Here is a 20,637-nt window from a genome sequence, read left to right on the forward strand (position 1 = left end):
TTTATAACTTCATCGTTTCGTTCCTTTCTGCTTACAATCTGTTTGTCTCCGATGCTTAATAAATTGAGTTTGGCAGGTTCGAGGGTGCAAAAATTATGAGAATGAATTTGGGCCCTCAGCCGATTGGCAGCTTCAAAGAGTGCCTGTGTGAGGTAGTGATGGTTGATTGCCATTTCATCTGGGTTTGCCAGCTAAGAGCCGAAATATTAGTGAGTTTTAAGAGTGAGTTCATACGAATGGAGAATGTCAGTGAGGAGTTGCTTAGTACGGTGCACAGCTGTAATGAGTTTCTAATTAGCTACTTCTGCCTGGCGATCGATAGCAAGTTAGAGGGAGGTTATATAGTGAGAGGAAGTCTGTTCCATAATAAAATAAGATTATGAAGATTATTCTTTAAAACTTTTAGCATGGTAGACGACCAAGCCCACTACGACAGTGATTTCGCCATCTTCAGTAGAAGTAGGGCACTTGTCTACTAGGACTCTGAGGATCAGTCTCTTAGCTAACTCTCTGAATTCAGCCTTATCGATTAATGCCAAGAGTCTCCTAACCATCTGATCAAACTCTCTTGTGCCAGGCCGATCGATGAATCTGCGGCTCAAATGGCCGATCGCAGCACCTATATAAACACTTCAGGTACGTGCATAGAGTTGTACAAAGAATTATCTGCCAGAGCATTAAACAAAGCCCAGCACACCTGCAAGAATAAAATTCTGTCGCAAGAGATCTTCGTCAGCAACCTTGCTGAGTTGGCCAGAGCACACACCTTTCGGGAAAGCAGGACTGAGATGGAACATAAACTCTATTTGGATATCATTCGGCATGATATTTAAAGGATCTAGCCTTAAGATCGACCCTGGTATACTTTTTTCACTGAGTGTCTTTCGAGAGACGTGTTTGACATCTCTAACCCGGCTCTCCTCAAACTGGCTGCTACGCGCGAGTCTCTTCTTGCAAACTACGCTACCCCCCTGCACTCCTCAGCTTGCGTATTAACTCTCTTCTAGGAGACTATCCACATCTGAACTAAGAGAGTCAAAGCCCAACACTTAGCTTGTTTGCTGTGCTTGTCTACATCGAAGAGAGTAAAGAAGCAGGGATCCTCTTTTGAACGATATAAATAGAAGCAGGCCTTTTTTCAGAGTCATAGTGAGGTTGGCTGAGATACTGTTCCTAGAGACTCCTCAGTGCTTCAATCGGTTCAAGACGCTTGGAGAAGTGATGGAGGTGTTTTCTGAGTGCTGTGATTCAGGACTGATCGCGGAGGAGAAAGGTTGCAAGCCAGAGACTGCTCTGCTCGAGATGAAGAGCACCTATTTATGAAGTGGATATAAAGAGTTATCTCATTTTTCCTTGATATAAGATGAGCGTATTACAAAAAGGATAAATATTTCAGATTGGCAGATCGAACTTGCCCTGCTCAGGCTTGCACACCATGTAGTAGTATATGAAGTCCACGTACAGTGCACTTTGAAACGACCCTCCTACAATGTTCGTCCATATCAATATGTCTGATGCGAAATATGAATAGATCCAGTGCACGACGTACAGTAGCCTGTACATCCCCAGCATTGTCAAGTACTGGCCTGTTAGGCAATCCACTTTCTTTGTCTTGTGGAGGACTACTAGCTGGGGAATTATCGCCATGCTCTCCAGCCAAATCGAGTACGAGCGGAACCAGCCCAGTTTGGCACTGTGAAATAAGAAGGTGAGGAAGGATGGCTACCACGTAGAGCACATAAAACGGAAAGGAATCTTCTTTAGCGTTATAGGAATTGCAGTAAGGCCTCTTGAATCGGATGTGGTAGTAGGTGGCACTCGTTAGGAACAGGAACATCACCTTCATTATCGTGAAGTATAGGTGGATGCCTGTGAAGGGGTGGTCGAACAGGAACTAGAAGTATTCTGATTACGAAGGCGGAAAGGAATAGTAGCTGTGTCTTGGCAGAGAGGCCTGACACATACATGGTGGACCTGATCAAGAACAGCAGTTGGATCATGGCTACAAGATGGAGCATATCTGCCATCAGCTGGAAAATGTCCATTCAATTTTAATTAAATCACACGTATCAGCACATTCTTCTCTTGAAACCATCAGGCAAGCAGTGAGGATAAAGCCTGGAGATTAAACTGGCAGTTGCCAAAGAAGATGTGCACAAGGAAAAGAGAAGATAAATATTTTGGATAAATCAGAGCAGAATAAGCGGTAATTGGTTAAAATAAAAGATAGGGACCAGCTTCATCGGGCTGTCCTCAATGTCTATTTGCTGTCTTTGTTAGGTCTACCTAGGGCAGATGCTCAGTAGCCTGTCAATCTGGCCTTGAAGATATACGCACTTTTACCATTTGAATTCTTGCTCGACGAACAAAGCCTTCCTCAAGTACCTTTTTATCAACTGGACTCGACCTTATTCTCGCCTGACAGGAGGGAATCCTCAGCTTCATTCAGGATGAGAGAAGCCAGTTCCTTTTAATTTAGGGACATGAATTTGCCTGCGATTAAAATGTATCTGCTTTCGGGTCAGAATTCGGATTGATTTCCTGAAGGTTGAGTAGTAGTGGTTCTTTATGGAGTTGTCCGATCGTCCCGACAACAGCTTGGCAATTTCAGACCATCTACTTCCGACGCTGTAAATAGCCTCACCAAGCACCTCGTTTTCATTTTTTGTCCATTCACTCTTGTTGACTGACGGAGAGAGATGGTTTATCCAGCGTTACCGACACTGTTTGCCTGATCGATTGGCGTGAGGGATTCTTAGGTTAAGCTACTGAGCAACAAGGTTCCAATGATGAGCAGAATAGTAGTTGACGATATAGAGTATGCACTAATCCTCCTGGTGAAGAAAGGACCTCATGGCTCCAGTAACGTCTTTTCGCCTCCAGCATGTCCATCTTATATTCTAATTGGAAAAATCCATTATTTTGTGTAATTAAATGGATGCCATTTCACAAGAAGTAATCAACCGTCTTTCTCTGAATCACAGGCTCTCCCGCCGAGGACAAGGCTCGAACTGCAGGTAGCTGCTCTCCAGGTGCTCATCCACTTCCATAAACGCTGCCTGGTTGTTGCACCGGTAGCAGTAGTTAGGAGCGGAAAATAAAGTCACTAATTGTTATGAGTGAGTGGTCTGGTAACCCTCCTGCATAAGCTGGTGTGCCCTTGTGATTAGTATCAAATCATTTGTTCGATTAAAAGAGGTAGTGATGTCTGGTCCGAAGAGGATCCCTGCTCCTCTAGGATTGGGGTTTATGCCTAAACGGTCGTCAGGATCAGACCACAGCAGATCGCTATAAAGGCCTCCGTCTGCAGGAATGTCTTGAACTCTTTCCAGCTTGCGAATCTCATCAATCGATTTGATTCCAGTCGAAAGTCCTCCATGCATCCCTAGAATCTTGTTCTCCACAAGAGCAGAGACAGGAATGAAGTCGAACAGGTCAGTGAGCATTTTCCATACGCTTTATGAACGATACTTCTTTTGACATTCCTCATAAAATCCATAGACTTGGGTGAGATGGCGGCTTTCATGATTACCCCTAGTGAGGCTGATTCTGCAGGGATAGCGCACCTTCAGGCTGAGCAACAAGCAGACAGTCTCCACACTGTAGTAACCCCTGTCAACGTAATCGCCGAGAAAGAGATAGTTGGTTGTGAGGTATTTCCCCTCCGATTTTGAACAGTTCAAGTAGGTCGTAGAGTTGTCCGTGGATGTCTCCGCAGATGGTGACAGGGGCTTTGACTATTTTAACGCTATCCTCCAGAAGAAAGGTTGTCTTTGGACTTTTCTACCAGGAACTCTACTTCTGGTTCAGAGAGATACTGAAAGCTACGCAGTTTGGAAATGAACCGGTCTATATCATGGGGCATGGATGGATTTAAAAAACCAATACTAAAATATTGACTGATTTGTTATCTTGTGGAATCGTAATAGACTATCGTAATATGAGGTGTTGATTATTCTGCTTAACATTCACTGCTCCTGACTTCTCTCTTATCTGACCGTTGATGGTAATGATAAAAGTATTCTCTGAGCCACTGATAGCAAAGGTGGATAGTTACCCTTATACAAGAGGGCTAAAGTTAATCAGCTTGATTATATTACATCCAAATGTATATTGGTGACTCTGCTCACAACAACACATTCATAGTTCTCCTCCAATCCTAGGTGGGACACCATCAACTTCACTACCATATTTATCAACTACTAATACTCACCCTAAATAACTCTTCACTCCTGTCACCTCACTGTCCAGCAACAACGAAATAATCACGAACATTCTGGGGTCGGTGAGTTCCTTCTGCTGTCGGATGATGCCACGTTGACCATTGCCACCAGTTGCTAAGTATGTCTATAGCCTTGGAGGTAGTTACTTAAGTCTGTTGAGTTATGCCCTTCTAAGTTCGGTAGAACAGAACCTAGATCAAGGAAATAGATACTGAATTCAGCCTATCACTTAACAGCGATTATTATTCTGGGCTCAATCCTAGACCTGAATGGTTTTGGACAGATGACTATCTCAAAGCTGTACCCTAATATCGCACTGCAACAAGAACAGTTGACCAAAACCTCGGTAAGGCAGTCTAGTCTGGTCTCGAAGCTCTTAAACAATAAACTCAAAGAAAGATAACTATGACAATTACCTAAGTGTGTACTGATACAACTTTAATGAAGACTGCACCACCTGCATGACTCGATTTTGGGAAACACTTTTCCTTAGTCCATCATGCCAGTAACTCATCTCACGTTGGCTGAACACCCACATCTTCAAACTCAGGTAGGATTTTCTATTTTACAATAGATTGACCAGCAGGATAAAGGTAGAGGATATGAACCCTGGAGGAGGTGCATAGGGTAATGCTGATGATGGAAGGATTTCTCTCAGTTTCTCTGATCAATTGACATCACCTATCTGAGATCCAGTGCATAAAGATCATTAACTATCAAAATGCTAGTGACCTTAGTCAAAATGCAACTGGCTGTGTTCCCATTGCTTCTTCTACTCCTCTACCACTGCAATGCTCAACTCATGCTCTGCTCCAATGCCACCATCCTCTTCCTTGCCCTACCCACCTTCGCCCCTTTGTACCCTATCCTCTAGACTCTTGAGTACTACTTCGATGATAAGAACTCGGTAGGATGGCTAGTACAGAATATCCAAATCCCATTGCTGGTAATCAGCATGGCAATCCTAACATGCTATGGTGTCAACGAATTGAAAGGAGATTTTTTGGCTGGCTTTGGAATGGTGGGTCTAACTGGTGCTGTTGTCATCTACAATGCCAAGCAGGAACAAGATGCAGTCACTGATTTGTAATCGAGAGATTTCATGTGAATGAACAAATTGGGATGGTCAATGCTGTGTGACTCTTTCATGTAAGGTATTGTAGAGACAGGCTGCTCTGAAGCTGATTCCTCGATCCTGGCTGGCACTGAGGTCATATAGAGTGGTCAGCAATTGCTGGATCTGCTCCACAGTCAGACTCTCCTCCACCATGTTCGGCCCCATTTCCAGCACCTCATTCAAAAACGAGATTGTCATTATCGAGAAGAAGTCTGATTGGTAAATCCGCATAAAGGCAGTCGAGAATCTGCGGATAGTGCTGGGAGTCAGGTGTTTGGCCGGTGGACCGTAAATGAACAGAAGCCGGAGCAGATAGATCTCGTCACCACTGTCGAGGATCAGATTGTACGCTTAGTTCATCCGACCTTCTCTACTCAGAGCCATCGCTTGTTTCCAGGTCTGGTCAACCGACCACTTTTGCTTGACGGCAGATGGTGCGAGAGGACGAGGCATGGTTTGCTGTTGCCTATCAGGTTTGAATGGCAGCTCCCTTTTTTCAGGGAGACGCATAGGCTGCACGAATGAATGGGGATCTTATATTTTGATAGGTTAAGGCTTAGTGCTTTTGAATTAAGTAGGAATACCAGTAGCATGTTACTCTTTCCTGACGTCCTAAAGAGACTGATGATCCTCTCTACTCTAGTCTCTCCTTTGCTCGGATTTCTACTTGGACAGCTGAGCGACCAGATCTTTGACCTGGCACAAGTCTTGTTTAAGTCCGTTGAGAATACTGCCGACCTCTTCCCTAACCAGTTCTTTGACATCCTTTTCTTCTCGGTAGCCTTAAGGGATGGTCAACAACTCGGGTGACAACTGACTGTCAGATTCCTGCTGCCTCCCTCTTTTGACATCAGCTGACTGCATTTCTAGGGATTAGACTATTTCTTCCTCCTCCACTTAGGGAGCGTCAGGTTGATAATCCCTAAGGTTGTCAAATCGATTGTGGGCTCTTTAAGGGGATTAGAGAGAGCGAGAGTAAGCTAGATCGGATTCAGTTTGTTTTGAGTTTTGCCTGGGCTTTTCTTCAATCTCCTGCTTTGTCGGAAACCTACCTTTCAGCTGTTATTCAGATAAAGCTTCCTTAATAGTAGGTCTCTTCAGTACTGGTGGATTACTGAACTAATCAAGAGTGCCCTCTTCTTATTTTCTATTTTATTCTTTTGGTACCTAACTTGTTCTTAGCATCTAAACTGGTGCTGCCTTTGTCTAAGGGTGCATACTTCGATGGGCCACTTTGAAAAGCTCTTCATTCAGCCCTGAATTGAATGAGGCTTGTTGATCGAGCTATTAGAGACCTAATCCCTAGACGTCTGATGAGATCATGGAAAGCTTGTTTATGCGAGGTACTCCTGCAGTTCTTTGGCTTTGAGAGGCAGCTGTCCAGTGCGGGATGTGATATCGCTTGATCTCCCTTCATCTCTTAAAGAAGGAATCCATGTTCATCTTCTGTCACTTCCTTTGCAGGATGCTTGCCTATTACTGTGCTGCTATAACCTTTGCCCTTGCCCTTTATGTCCTAGTCGATAGCTTTGCCGTTAAGTTAAGGTGCTTTTGAAGCTGGTTTGTTCATGATGTGTTTGAGTTATGCTAGGGTGTGTTGAGACTGTAGTAAGTGGTCAAGCTGCTACTGAGAAGAAATCCTCTGATTTTTCAAAAAACTGTAAAACTCCTTCTTGCGCAACAATTCTTACCGATCTGTTTCTGCCTCCTTCGATTAAGATAATAGATCTTTAAGGTCGCTATAGACCTCCTTTATATCGAGCTACTTGCTCTGTTTCTTGCCTGTGTGATCATCCTAGTCCATCTTGTCCTTGCGGATATGCCGCTTGGGTACTCTCCTTCGAGGAATCATGGCCTGGTCACCTTTCTCCTCTCCTATCCCAAACTCCTCCTACTCCAGCATCTCAAACTTGTTGTGCTTTGGATTCTGAGCCCTATCATTCTGTATCATCTCTTTAAGCTCTTTCGACTGGCTGATAAAGCTAAGGTTCTTCGCCTTTACTTCTTCACTAAATATGTCCATCACGTTCCCTCCGCCAGACCCAGTCCCTCTCTTTACAAAGTTTTTGGCCCTTGAATGAGCGCCCCATCCTTTACCCTTAACCAGGTCCTCTAAATCCTCGTGCATCACGTCCAGCTACTTGAGCCTTTGCTCACGCTCCTTCGAATTTGAGATCCGCCTTTGCTTCCTCCTTTCCTCAAGAGAAGCATTTCTCTTTTCAGCAGCCTTGTCAGCAGGTTCTTTAAACCTGGCTTGTACGAGGTCAGCTATCTCGTCTTGGCTGAAGAGAGTAGCCCATGACTTCAGAGCACTGAGAGCTGCTTTTTGCAGCTGGACAATTCGGTTGTGTGATAGTCTCTTGAGGTGCAGATAGATTTGACCAGAATCTCCTCTCAACTAAGCAGGGATTGCTTCAAGGCGAATGGAGATTCGCTAAATGAGCCCACAAGCTGCGATTCTGGCCATGTAGCCATTGAACTGCTGCAGAGCTTTCTGCTCCTCACATTTCAGTAAATTCGAGAGGGATTTCAGCAGCACTCCTAGTCTTAGTTGGTCAAGTAAACCTGCCTCCACTAGGATGGAAACAGCTTCAGTAAGCAAATAATACTAACCGCCAGTTCGAGCCAGCAGTATTGCCAGTTCGCTGCAGCAACAGGCAAGCATCCCAGACTCCTCTTTCTTTAAAAAACAAATTAGCTAGTGCAAACAAAGGGCTGCACAAGCCTGAGAAGCCTTATCCTTATTAAGGACTACCTGGCAGAGAGGTTCGAATAGTAGTTCTTTCTGTAGAGCTGTGCTTTGCATACCCAGACAAAATCGCTAGAGGTCGATGATTGCCCTAGCACAGGCTTGCTGCACTGAGGATTTAAGATCGTTAAAATAGCGCAGAAGTAGGTGTAAAGTTTTGCTGACTGTGCTGCGAAGGGAGGGAGAACTGTCGGTCGGGTCAATCAGTCGCTCCTTGAAACTCTAAGCGATGAGAGCGATAGTGATGGCTTAATTTTCTTTTGCTAGAGTTTCATCGGACACTCGCAGGTCCTTGATGCAGCTTAGAAACACAGTTAGATGAAAGGGCTCTGAGTGGAGTTTCAGTAATCTCTGTACTTAAAGAAGTCCACGCTCACAAGTGTCTGAATAGCGGAGTTTGTCGAGTGCTTTTTTGAAGGCGGTTCTTAGACGGGTTTTTTCTTGGTCAATGTTCTTTTTTGGGAAAGCATCTAGACTGTCCTCATAAAACTTTTAGGCCATCGTTATGAAATTCAATATAAATCAAGGCCTCTTCCACGCCAGGTTGAGTGTGCACGCCGGCTCTTCTGCTAGCTTACCTACAGTTGCCTGCTCAGTTCTCGCACCAGTCCCTCCTCGCTTCCTTGCACTAGCCTTTTCACACGCTGTCTGCATGGGACTGATTGTTTCCGAAACCGTATCGCAGCAATTGAAGAGGTCTGTTCGAAGTAAGCAACAGTGAGATTCTTGAGGGTGCGGTTGGCTTAGCGAAGTTGTTACCGGAGTTACTGTTGTTAGTGTAAGAGCTATTTGAGCCTATACTTCAGCTGTCCGTTTTGCTTGGTAGAGCGTGCATAGCGCTCGAGCATAATAATAAAAATGGTCACGGTGAGGCTTGAACTCACGACCGTTGCGTTATTAGCACAACGCTCTGACCAACTGAGCTACGCGACCAGCTACCCCTCTCCTCATAATTGATATCCATGGATTTTGTCACTCAGACCTCCTTCGGCCATCTCTATCTGCATTTTGATCTGAACCTCTTCGATACGGCCACTCACTTTTCTTTCGGCAGAATTGAGCTGATCTACCCCTCCAAGATCCTCCAGGCGAAACTCTTCACACGCGCACTGTCTTTGTAGCCTCCCTTCGCAAAAGAGGACTTTGAACGAATAAAGGAATGCCTACTGACAGGCGACTTTGTAGTAATGGCTGAAGAGATGGTGGTGGTGGGATGGAAGATTTCACTAACTGAAACTGGTGGTGGCTGATAACGAGGAGTATCTTTTCAGATAGCTTGCTGCCACTTATATGTAAAAAAATGACTGCTTTGACCATCAGACAGAGTTCACTCCAAGGGTTAGAATAGCGAGTGAAAGGAAAACTCATAAATTACGAGCAGATGCAACTTGAGGAGGAAAGAGCCATCTGAACCTTGCTGAAAAAACTGCCATGCTCGTCTAATCCAAAGGCGGCTTGCCACATTAGCTGTGTGAGGAATAACTGGAGAAGCCTGAGAGGCTGGTGGAAGAGTTCAAGCTGATGGTGGAGTAGGAGTTCATACCGAGCGAGACCCTGCTACCTTCATTAGCATATAGACCCACAGGGAACTAGACCCTCGAGGACCTGTTCTGACAATTATTTATTATAAAAGTCCATGTACAAAACTGAAAGGTACTCCTACATCCCTATGGGTTCTGGAGTTGGTCCCGGTAAGTATTAGCTCCTTCAACCTTAACAACTTGTCCGAACCGGCTCCATTGCCGGCCTACTCCTAATATTCCATCAAAGCTTGGCTCCTTTGGAAGAACAACCAAATTGCCCTACACATAATCAGATACCCCGGGTCCTGGCCATTATTGTCCTGGGGCTTTCAAAGTAATAAAATAACCCAAGTTGTTAAGCAGAGTAAAAGAAACGCCACCCATTGTCCCTTCAATCCAGTGCAGAAGTAAGGTGTCTATACCGTGACGGATGATGGATACCTAGCTAAGCCCCTTTCCTAAGAGTTAACCATAGGGCCAGGCCATTACGAAGTGAAGGAGAATATTGTGAAAAAACAACTCGGCAACTTCAAGTTCGACCATCCAAAGCACCAGGCTAAACAAAAACCAAGCAATATAGATCACTTTCCGCCTCACTTAATTTTCAGCTAGACAGATGAAAAACGAAGGGATTAGCTTCGAGACAGTCTAATAAGGGACCTTAAGAATTATCGTCAAGCTTAGAATAAATAACTCCAGAAGATCATGCACACTAAACGAGGCCTTTCACTCTACGAAATGGAACTTATGAGCAGACAAATCGAAAAGAATGTCCCTGCTCCTAATGCATACCCTATCTCAGATATGCAGCCTCGTCCTCTCTCCATACCCCAGCAGCAACGCTTTTAGCCCAACAGATTTACATCGACGAACCCAGCGGTAGGATAGTATCAAGTCTCAATGGAGCAACCGAAACAATCGTTCTCATTCAGGAAAGGTAAGTACCAATAATAGGCAAGTCCAAATCCTGGTCCAGGAGCATACCTTACGAACTTTAAATCTTCGATAGTTGTCAATGCAAAGAGTAACGGTTGCTTTAATAGCACTGCGAAACGATGGTCACAGGCTCGCATCGAAATGCCTACCAAGGTATATGAGAGGAGTGCGAGTATAAAGAGTACTCACAGAAAAGAAGTATAAATTACCAAACTGACCAACTGTGAAAGCAAAAGCACTCTGACTGGCTCTGTGGCGGCCTACTCTTTCCTGAGTTCAAATGATTTTTTGTGATGGGTGGGATAATCACAAGTCTGAAAAAAAGTTTGCCCTTTTCATGCGACTGATTTCCCCCTCTCTCTCCTTAAGATTGAGCTTCCCTTTAACTTTCATTTTCACAACCTCTTCTTCCTCTTAAGAGTTGTTCTTGAAATCGCTCAAGTCGTAGAATTTTATAGATTCGTCGTGTGAGCATGAGGCAAGAAGCCGCTTATCCTTCCGAAGAGATAATCTCTGCACAGGGAACTGAGACTCTTCTTCATGCTGTCCTAAAGTTTTGATGATTTTGTTCGGGAATAGACCCACTCCTCGAACAAAACCGTCTTCTGCTCCAGTGATGAGAGTCTTTTCATCGAACTTGACCATGGTGTCAATGGATTTGGGATGACCCAAGATGCGATCTTTGCAATCCCCAAACCAATCCCACTTGAAAAGATAGATGACTCCTTCGCTTGAATTGCAAGCCACAAATTACCCCCCATTTTTAATTAGTTCAACTCCAAGAAGGTCTTCTTAAAGACAATCAGACAAAGCGAGGAGACCTTTGGTGCCAGAACCGAGTGAAGTATTATAGACAGCAAGGGTACCATCAAGGCTGGTGGTGAGTAGGTAATGATCCTTAACAACCATACCAGAGATAGATTCCCCTTGCTCATGATATTCAAGAATATTCTCTTTCGTCCTCACATCCCATATTTTTACTGTGCCTGAATCATCTCCTGAGACAATGAACTCATGCTCGAGCTTTACTCTGCTCACTGCATCTCTAGTAAGCATTCCACTCATGGGCGCGCTTCCACAATTTCACCAACTACCCCTCAGCTCCCACTACCCCGATCCTCCGGTCCTTTCCACCACTCACTAGCAGAGTGCCTTCCTAGTTGAAACATACGGATCTGCAGGAATCTTTGTGGTGAAGGAAGGATTGAGTATGAGTGACTTAATCCTGGGTGTAGCGAAGAAGGTGAACTGCGCCAGTGATAAGGGAAGAAGCGAGTATTGAATGGAAGGGATGGAAGTGCAGATCCCAGACATGATCTTAAGAGAAGAAGAGGGGCGGCTATATGAGCATTGCCTCCATTAATAAAAAAATAAAGAATCATTCTGGAAAAGATGAGAGGGCTTGTATTTAATCCCCGTTATCATATTTCATTAATGTCTAAAGTCCATCCCTATTACGGCAATGATGGCACTGGGAGAGACACCTACATCCAAAACAGGAATGCCGGAGTGTTCGGAAAACTCCACTAACGCCGCGGTTAAATGTTCTTCACCGGAACACTCAGACAGCCCAAAAGTAACCGCTCTCAAGTCACCAAGGAAGCACAGTTCAAAGTCAACTATCACACTGACGGTACTGGACGAGACACTTACGTCAAGTATCGTAATCACCAGAACCACGAACGGGAGGCAATTTCTGCCAATACAAAGGCAGTAGTGATTACGTGCAGACACTGAGGAAAAAAGAAGGAGACTGGTCCTGCACCCGAGGAGAGACATTTTACGGTTTGAAGGGGAAGAGGCAGGAGAATGAGAGGCAGAGAGCATTGAGCAACCGGTTGTCAGTGGCGAAGGAGAAGGAGGATGAGTACTGCGAGATGAGGAGGACTTTTCGTCAGCTGATGGGGGATGGGTCATGGCACAATCCAAGCTCGCACTTTCATCAGCATATCTATATGTGACTCATAGGACTGTCAAGTTGAAGAGTAGCGTAGTTAGATAATTAAATTAAAAAATAAAAAAATGGAGAATTGTGTTTAACTTATCATTTTCATTATGAATATAGCCAGGTTTAGAAATTAGCTCAGGATTAACTTTCCTCCTTCTCACTAAAGGTAAGAAAGTTCTCTTGGACAGGTCAACACCACTCGCCGTAAACTCCAGCAGAGCAAACTGGCCCTTCAGCTCCAGTCCACACGCCAATTACGAACTCGCTCACCTCATGATAAATCTGCTAGAACGTTTCGGTTGAGGCTAAAGAATTAGGATTCCACTCGGTCGATCGAAAGGATTTACCACCAGTAACGGCGAAATAGAAGCCGAAGTCAAAAAAATTGAAAATAAACATGCTCTTTGAAAACCTGCAGAAAATAAACCAAAGGCCTATTGATGAGCAGATCATAAGAAGGAATTCCAGGCCTCCAGTACTCAGTAAGGATACTTGCCAGATCATCTTGATTGTTAGCAATCAAAAGTACACTCTACAACTGTCAGTGAAATAAAAAACCTCAAAGGAATTTTGTGATGATCTCAGAAATGAACTGCTTTCCATCTCCAGCAAATTTGAAAGGAGAATCTTGGGATTCACTTGTAAACCAGCCAATCTCAAAATTGACTTTCTCCTCACTCAGTCTTAAATGCCGACAGACTTCTTATCAGGCAAGACTCTCAGTCTATAGCCCTTCCTGGGGGACTCCCTGAAAAGGAAGCGAATAAACATTCTAAGTTTCAAGATCCTGAGATGCATCGGAGCAGGTGGATTTGCAAAAGTGTTTTTGGTGAGGAGTAGGATTAACGGCCAGTTTTACGCAATGAAGTTAGTTCATAAGTAAATGCTCACTTAGAACAAACGAGAAGTCATCGTGATCAATGAGCGAGACATAATGATCAAGACCTGCACCCATTCCTGATGGAACTCCAGTACTCATTCGAGAGCAGAGACTACATCATCTTCGTGATGGAGTACTGTCCAGGGGGTTAACTGTTCTCATATATCAAAAAGCTGAAGAGATTCGATTAGGAGACAGCCCGCTTTTACTTCCTCGAAATCCTCCTCGGCATTGAGGAGCTGCATTCTAAGAATATCATCTACCGTGACATAAAGCCCGAAAATATCCTGATTGACTTAGAAGGACATGTGCGCATCACTGACTTCGGACTTAGCAAGCCAGGCATCGAAGGGAGGAGCCTAGCCCATTCATTCTGCGGCTCCCCTGAGTATATGTCTCCTGAGATGATAATGCGGACAGGACACACCTTCACTGTGGATTACTATTGTCTTGGAGCATTGCTGTATGAAATGGTGGTTGGAATACCTCCGTTTTATTCTCGCAATACTGAGTAGATCTACGAGGCAGTGCTAGCTGAAGAACTTAGTTTCCCGAAGAATCTACTTTTGTCCAACGAGATAAAGAGCCTCATGTCCTCCCTCCTCACAAAGAACCCCAAGTTAAGACTAGGCTCACTCCTTGGAGTGAAGGAGATATTGGCTCATCCGTGGTTCGGAAAACTGAAACGTGACTACATAATTAACAAGAAGATGATTCCTCCAATCAAAGTTGGCAGCCCTGAGAACCTGAATTTTGACTTTAGTGCTCACCGTGAGTCAGAACTGGAGGTGAGAGAGGTGCTTGAGAGCCAGATGCACCCTGAGAGCCAAAAATTCAGACGCCTTTTTTCTGATGAATTCTATTTTGAGCGTCAACTGTAGAAGCCAATCGCACAAGCTTTTGATATTTGATTCAATATATTCATCGATTAAATAAATTGTCCACATGAGCAGCTACCAAACACCTTAAAAGGATAGAAATAAAAAGTCCAGGGCCAGCCCTCCCCCTGCTCCTCGCAAGACACAGCCTCTACGCAGAGAGTGCAGGTAGCCACTGCCCTTCAGTCTTGGGTTGAATAATAATGAGAACAGCCAGATACAGTGATTTTTATATTTCATGGCTTGGGAATTCGGACTCAATAAAATTCGAAGCAAACCTGCCGCCAGTCCTCTGGGCTATTCTTCAGAAATCGGGGAGGAGGCCAGGACCAGCGGCTTTGAGAAAATGCTGTAAAAAAAGCTTTTCTAAGTAGCGACTGCTGGAAAAGGTCAAATCCTGCTCTCTATGTTTATGATGTGGATGTTCGGGTCGACTATCAGCATCTACCTTCTTATCTTCGTAGGCCAGGGTACATACAGCTCATTCTCCTACCTATTTGGAGTTGGGAAAGCCTTCGCTCCCTTTTAGAACATGCCGCTGAACCTGACATTTTACAAACTGATGTACATAGGAGTGGGGTTAGCGCAGGTGGCAGTGGTTTTCTACAAAGTATACTCGGTAGGACTGTTCCCCAACTATGCCTCAGACTGGATCGATCTCATTCCAGTCCATTAACATCGTACATACATCGTTGCATGATTTCATAGCTTATATGAGTATGTATTGTCTCGGGTGTAAGGTTATAATTCCTTTTTCCGAGCTTGATTAGCACCTAAGGAAGAAGCATACTCCCAAGCCAGTTGGTTTCTTCCAGAGCATACTCAGCGGAAACTCCTCACCTATCCGTCGCCGACTTTTCCCTTCCTCATAAAGCCCTGAGCAATCCAGACGCAGTGAAATAGATTTGGTGCGAAAATTGACTGGCATTCGATCAGAGTAATAATGATGAATCATTAACTGCTAACTTTGAAGAGTTGAGGTTGGAGTGGGTTTTTGGTGAAGAAGGACCTGAACTCTGAATCAAGGACAGCTTCAAGAGGAGGGATTTAAGTGGCCTTGACCTGCTTGTTCTCAAAATCGTCGGCGATCTTCTTCAGATTCTAATCGAACTTGTACTTGAAGAAGCATCGCTTTACCCTTAGAGAACAGAGATGCTTGGCCATAAAGAAGAGATTGTCCCACTTCTGCATTTTGATTTAGCTGTCGACCCTCATGTAGAGGTAATCACGCCCTGCATTCCTAGCTATTTCCAGCAGGAGGATGATTTGTGGTCTGGTTATGTACTCGATGGACTTGACGTTTTAAATGTCGACCACTCTATCGCCTATCTCAAGCTAGTAGAGATTGAAGAACACCATGACTGTCTAGTATGGTAGATCTGACAAGAGGTATTTCTGTCTGTCAATAATTATTTTGAAAATAGCACGCCCACCTTGTCCCGCATCTTCCCACTTATCTGCAGATTAAAAATCTCCTCCAGCTTCTCATCCACCACCTACTCAGCTTCGATCCGACGCACCCTGTTCGCCTCTTCTTTCTCGTGCATCTTCTACATCACTCGTCGATTTTGCACTTCGAACACCTTTCGGAAGACAATGGCTGATGCACTAGACCGGGGGTGCTTAGGAAGTTCCTCGGCTAATTGGGAGACGATGGCTGGAGTGATTATGCTATGGTCATGTTCGAGCATGATGTTTTTGATTTCTTTGCAGAGAGTGGTGATTTTCAATTCCAATGCCTTCGCCTCCTAGAGTTCATTCACTTTGTCCTGCTTGATGTGTTGCTTCTTCTTTTCTTCGGGCTTTTTTCTCTTGTCCTAGAGCCGGTCATCGACCAACACGTCTTTGAACAGCACATCTGCCTCATGAAGATGGTTTTTGCGCAGGCAGTCAGCACTGGCTGCTAGATTCTCGTTGAGCTTTCTGATCTTGCGTATGAACTCGTTCAAATTCATCTTCTCCGACTAGCTTTACATAATTATGACTTTGGATTCAAAGGAGTCTATGATTACGGGGTCTTGATGGAGTCAGGCTCTTGCTTGTCTAGGCTGTTTCTTCTTTGTGCGGTGCTAAATCATCTGGCACTGCATATTTGATACGCAATTCTCGCAGGGATGCTTAATCCCGGAAATCATCAAAGAACTTGTGCTCGAGGGCCTGACGAGCTGTGAGTCTTTCTTCAGGGGCGTAGACCAAGAGCTTGCTAATGAGATCTAAGAGTAAGGGATCTGTTTTCCTCAATACTTTTTTCCATTCCTTGCGTTTGATGGAAGGGAAGCTGTACTCCTTAAGGTTGTAGTTAGGGTTGAGCTTGATGACCTCTGCTTTGGAGGGAGTGCCTAGCACCTTAAGGATTTCGACTAGCTGGTCTATGTTATTCTACCCCAAGAATAGAGGCTCCCCATTCACCAACTCTGCAATCACACATCCGGTCGACCATATATCCACTCCAACTCCGTAGCTCCCATAGTTAAAGATCAACTCGGGTGCTCTATAGCTGCGGGAGCAAATGTAAGCGATGTTTGTCTAATCTTGGACTAGGCGTTTAGCAGACCCAAAGTCGCAGAGTAGAACTCGATTGGTTTTGGGGTCCACCAGGATGTTGTGAGGCTTAATATCACGGTGACAGATCTGCTTGTCATGTACATAGGCGAGTGCCCTGAGCAGTTGGTAGGAAAGGATTTTGAGTACTGGGGTGGGGATGAAAGTGCGTCCTTTGATGTACTGCCGATTGACTGAAAGCAAAGTCTATGGAATGTATTCCATCACTGCGTTAAGGTATTCCTGTCCGGGCTCCTGTCCCTGAGTGAAAAAATAGTGGCGCATGAATACGCAGTTCGGGTGGTCCAGCTCTTTCATGATCTGCAGCTCCCGATTCTTGAAGTTGCGATCAATGAATACCTTTTTGATTGCCACCAACTCCCCAGTTTCCACGACCTCCCCTTTATAAACTACTCCAAAGGTGCCCTTGCCATAGACTTCTTCCATCCTGTAATGGTAATTGGCATAAGCGTTACGCAGTTCCATTTGATTAACGGGCTTGCCTGTTTGTAGCAAGGGAGGTCCATCGGTAACATGTTTCTTGCTCTTAGGTGCACGGCGAGCTTCATCTTGCTATGTAAGAGTTATCTTACCTTTGCCTACCTTTTTGATGGGTTTCTTAGTTTTATCCGGTAAAGTGGCTACCGGCTTGGCTGAAGGTCTGGGGCCAGTCCGTTTGAGTCCATCGATGGACTTTCCTAGACGAGGCTTGCTGGCGGACTTGTGGATGGAGGGGTTGGGAGGCTAATCACGATGATGGGTGTTGATTCTGCGGTTGACAGTGACAGTAACCTTGGGAGCAGTAGTTTTCTTTATCATTCCCAAGTTTATAACAACAATTATCAATGTCCATTGCATTGTATTTATGAGATAAGTCATCACCCTAGCCCAGGGCCCTTGCGCTGAAAGCATTGCCCTCATGAACTTCGCCTTCGAGGTCATCTCTTCACCAGCGCGAACAGATATTTGACTCTGCTGATGAGTTCGATCACTCAGTCCTTTGGGAGTGTGGGGAAAAATATTTACGTCCTAGACTAGTGGTATGCGGGATTAGCAGAGAATTGCAGGGACTTTCATGGATAACCCGCAAGCAGAATGAAGGATTACAAAAGGAAGACAAATCACTAACCTTCTAATCCTCTCTCTTCTAAAAGCACCCTCTAGATCCTTTCATCAGCTACCACCTCACGGCCTCTAACTATGCTCCTTTTAATGACTATTCCAAAGAACACACTCTTCTTGTCTTCGAGCTACATTCTGGCCTCCGCGAATAGATCTAGGACACTCTCAGAAGGCAGTTGGAGGCCTGTGAAGCCTGCTCCGGACTCCTCAATCTTACTGACCTTGGCTCAGGACTAGGACATCATGCAGAAGCTTCCTGCTGATGTTTTCGGAACTGGTGCCAAAGGGGAAAGTGACAACTTTCTCTATCTAACGGGAAGATGAAGAGGATAGAACTAACCGATTGCTTTCGTACAATCTGCTTTGCCCCCTAAGTCATGTATTTATTCCCCTCCCACTCAAGTAGCTAGCATTCCCTTTCATAAAGGAAGATACTAGCAATCCTTACCAGCTGTACAATTGTCTAGCCCCTATCTTTTCTTGCTACAACAGTTCTTTCCAGATGCGAGGAGGCTGGTCCAAGCACGAATTCTGCAACAACTTGATTTCAGTGCCCCAGCGCAACATCTTTAACGCAGGCTACCACCTGCCTGCTTGGGAGAGACCTACACTGATAATGCAGTATGCCGAAGAGCAGTAAGTAGGGAAGTTTAGGAAGATTCCTGCATGTCCTAACCCAAAGATATTTTCCGAATATTTCAGCATCAGAGGCTCTACACCTCTGGGCTAAAAGAAGACTTCTTCCTTGTGCTTCGATTTCAAGATGACGGACCAGATCTTTGCTCGGCCTAGGGAGTTCAGCCTGTCCATGCCCCACTATTAAGAATCTTTCCCCTTGCACACTGTTTTCTTCTCTCACAGCAGTGAAGGTATTGTTCTGGAAGAGCTGATCAGCACGCTCAAAAGTGCCAAGACCAAATCCGGGTGGGCCAGGAGAGTTGAGAGAGAAGAGCTGTAAGAGTGGGGATAATGGTTATGCACAGTTAGACATGCTTATGAGTGATTGTTAACAAGGAAGAATCATAGTCTTTTTAGACAGTGGTCCCTACAGCTCCTAGAACAGTAGTTAAACTTGTACCCTCGATATTAAAACTTCGGCTTAAAGCAGAAATCACGCTCACACTTCTGCCCCATCCCTATCTCGATTTCTTGCTGTGCCTGGAGCCCGTGCGTGTCCCACATCTGCTCGATTTCAAGCACTCTCATCTCTTTGAGTGCTTCAATCACTGCATAGCTGACCACTCCATGATATGAAGTGTCAACATGCCCACAGAGGCGGCAGTAGACTCCGAACGAGCCTTCTTCGCGTCTGGAAAAGCAGTCTTCGCAGACAGCGTGGCCACAGTGCATGGCGATGGGTTTTTTACGGAAATACGAGGCAGTGCATAATTGGCAAGTGCTCATTCAAAAAATAAAGGTGAATTTATCCATCTGCTGATCAGTATCCACAGCAGCATTGCTCCACCGAACCAGTGCATCTTCTTGAATGACTGTCCTGCTTGGCCAGAGCTCACCTTGGTCTGCTGCCACAGCCACATGTGTCCTAGTACTACTCCCGGCGTCCACATCAGCAAGTCCCATCTCATCACTTGCCCCAGCACGAACCAGCAAATTGCAGAGAAGGCTGTATTGGCCTTAAAGAAAAGAGGCAGATCCTTTTCGAAGTAAAGGGCAGCCGAGTTAACGTGATGGCTACGATCATCTTCCATATCTTGCATGGCATAAGCTGTGTCGTAGACCATGGTCCAGAGAAGTCCGGCCAGATAGAGCGGCATGACATGGAGGAGTGAAAGGCCAGCCGCATTGGTAGCCACTGACCCTCCTACCCACACTCCCCAATTAAAGGCCAGACCTAACACTGCCTGAGGCAATGGGAAGTATCTCTTGGCCAGGGGATAGAATGCTGCTACAGGCACTATAGCAAAAGACAAGCATACGGACATCCAGCTCATCTGTGACAGAACCCATAGACCGATCGACAGGTTGGGCAATAAAAACAGGCAGGCCTGTCTTACGCTCAGTTGCCCACTTGCCAGCATTCGCTCCTTGGTCCTGGCCACTTTAGCGTCTATGTCCCCTGTCGAATATGTCATTAACAATACAGCCTGCCGCCCGCATAGTAAAGCTGCCAAGGAGAAAGATAGGGACCCAGCCTGATAACTAGTAGATGGAATGAGTCATGGTCGCTGTGCCCCAAAGACATGGCCAGTACAGGTACATAGCACCAGCCGGCTTGTTGAACCTGCCTAAAAGCAAGAGTCTTTTGATCGTTTGCATTATTTATGCTGCTGGGGATAGATCTTGGAAGCTCCTTTGTTAAAACGGCACTCCTCTCCGCTCACACAGGCGCCTGTCTCTCCACTGCTCAAGCACCGGTCACTGAACACCCAATCCTCTCACCTTCGCCCGGCATGTCCGAGCAGTATCCCAAGGACTGGGCTGAACTGACCAGATCAGCGATCAAGGAGCTGCTAGAGAAAGCAGGAGTGAGCGGGAAGTAGATAGTAGGGATCGGCATTTCGTATCAGATGCATGGGCTGGTGTGCATAGATTAATCGCTGGAGGTGCTGCGACCTGCCATAATCTGGTGCGATTCGAGAGCTGTGCATTAAGGTAAAAGCATTTCAGAAGGTTATGGGAAAGATCGTTGTTAGAAAGAGCTGTTAAATCAGCCAGGCAACTTCACCTTGTCGAAATTGGTCTGGGTTCAGCGCCATGAG

At 45.2% G+C, this 20,637-nt stretch overlaps 1 pseudogene across 1 annotated transcript; it reads right to left on the reverse strand.

Moving 5' to 3' along the window:
* Positions 1 to 2,946: 2,946 nt before the first annotated feature.
* On the reverse strand, positions 2,947 to 20,435 carry LOC308128004 (serine/threonine-protein phosphatase 2A catalytic subunit beta isoform-like; annotated as a pseudogene). Its single transcript has 6 exons — positions 20,318 to 20,435; positions 19,933 to 19,994; positions 19,432 to 19,551; positions 18,777 to 18,869; positions 17,399 to 17,539; positions 2,947 to 3,753 (listed from the first exon to the last, which is right to left on the reverse strand). The product of its transcript is annotated as a serine/threonine-protein phosphatase 2A catalytic subunit beta isoform-like (transcript).
* Positions 20,436 to 20,637: the final 202 nt, after the last annotated feature.

The sequence above is a fragment of the Lipophrys pholis genome (genome assembly GCF_963383615.2).
Source record: "Lipophrys pholis genome assembly, contig: SCAFFOLD_169, whole genome shotgun sequence".
In the NCBI taxonomy this organism is placed as follows: Eukaryota; Metazoa; Chordata; class Actinopteri; order Blenniiformes; family Blenniidae; genus Lipophrys; species Lipophrys pholis.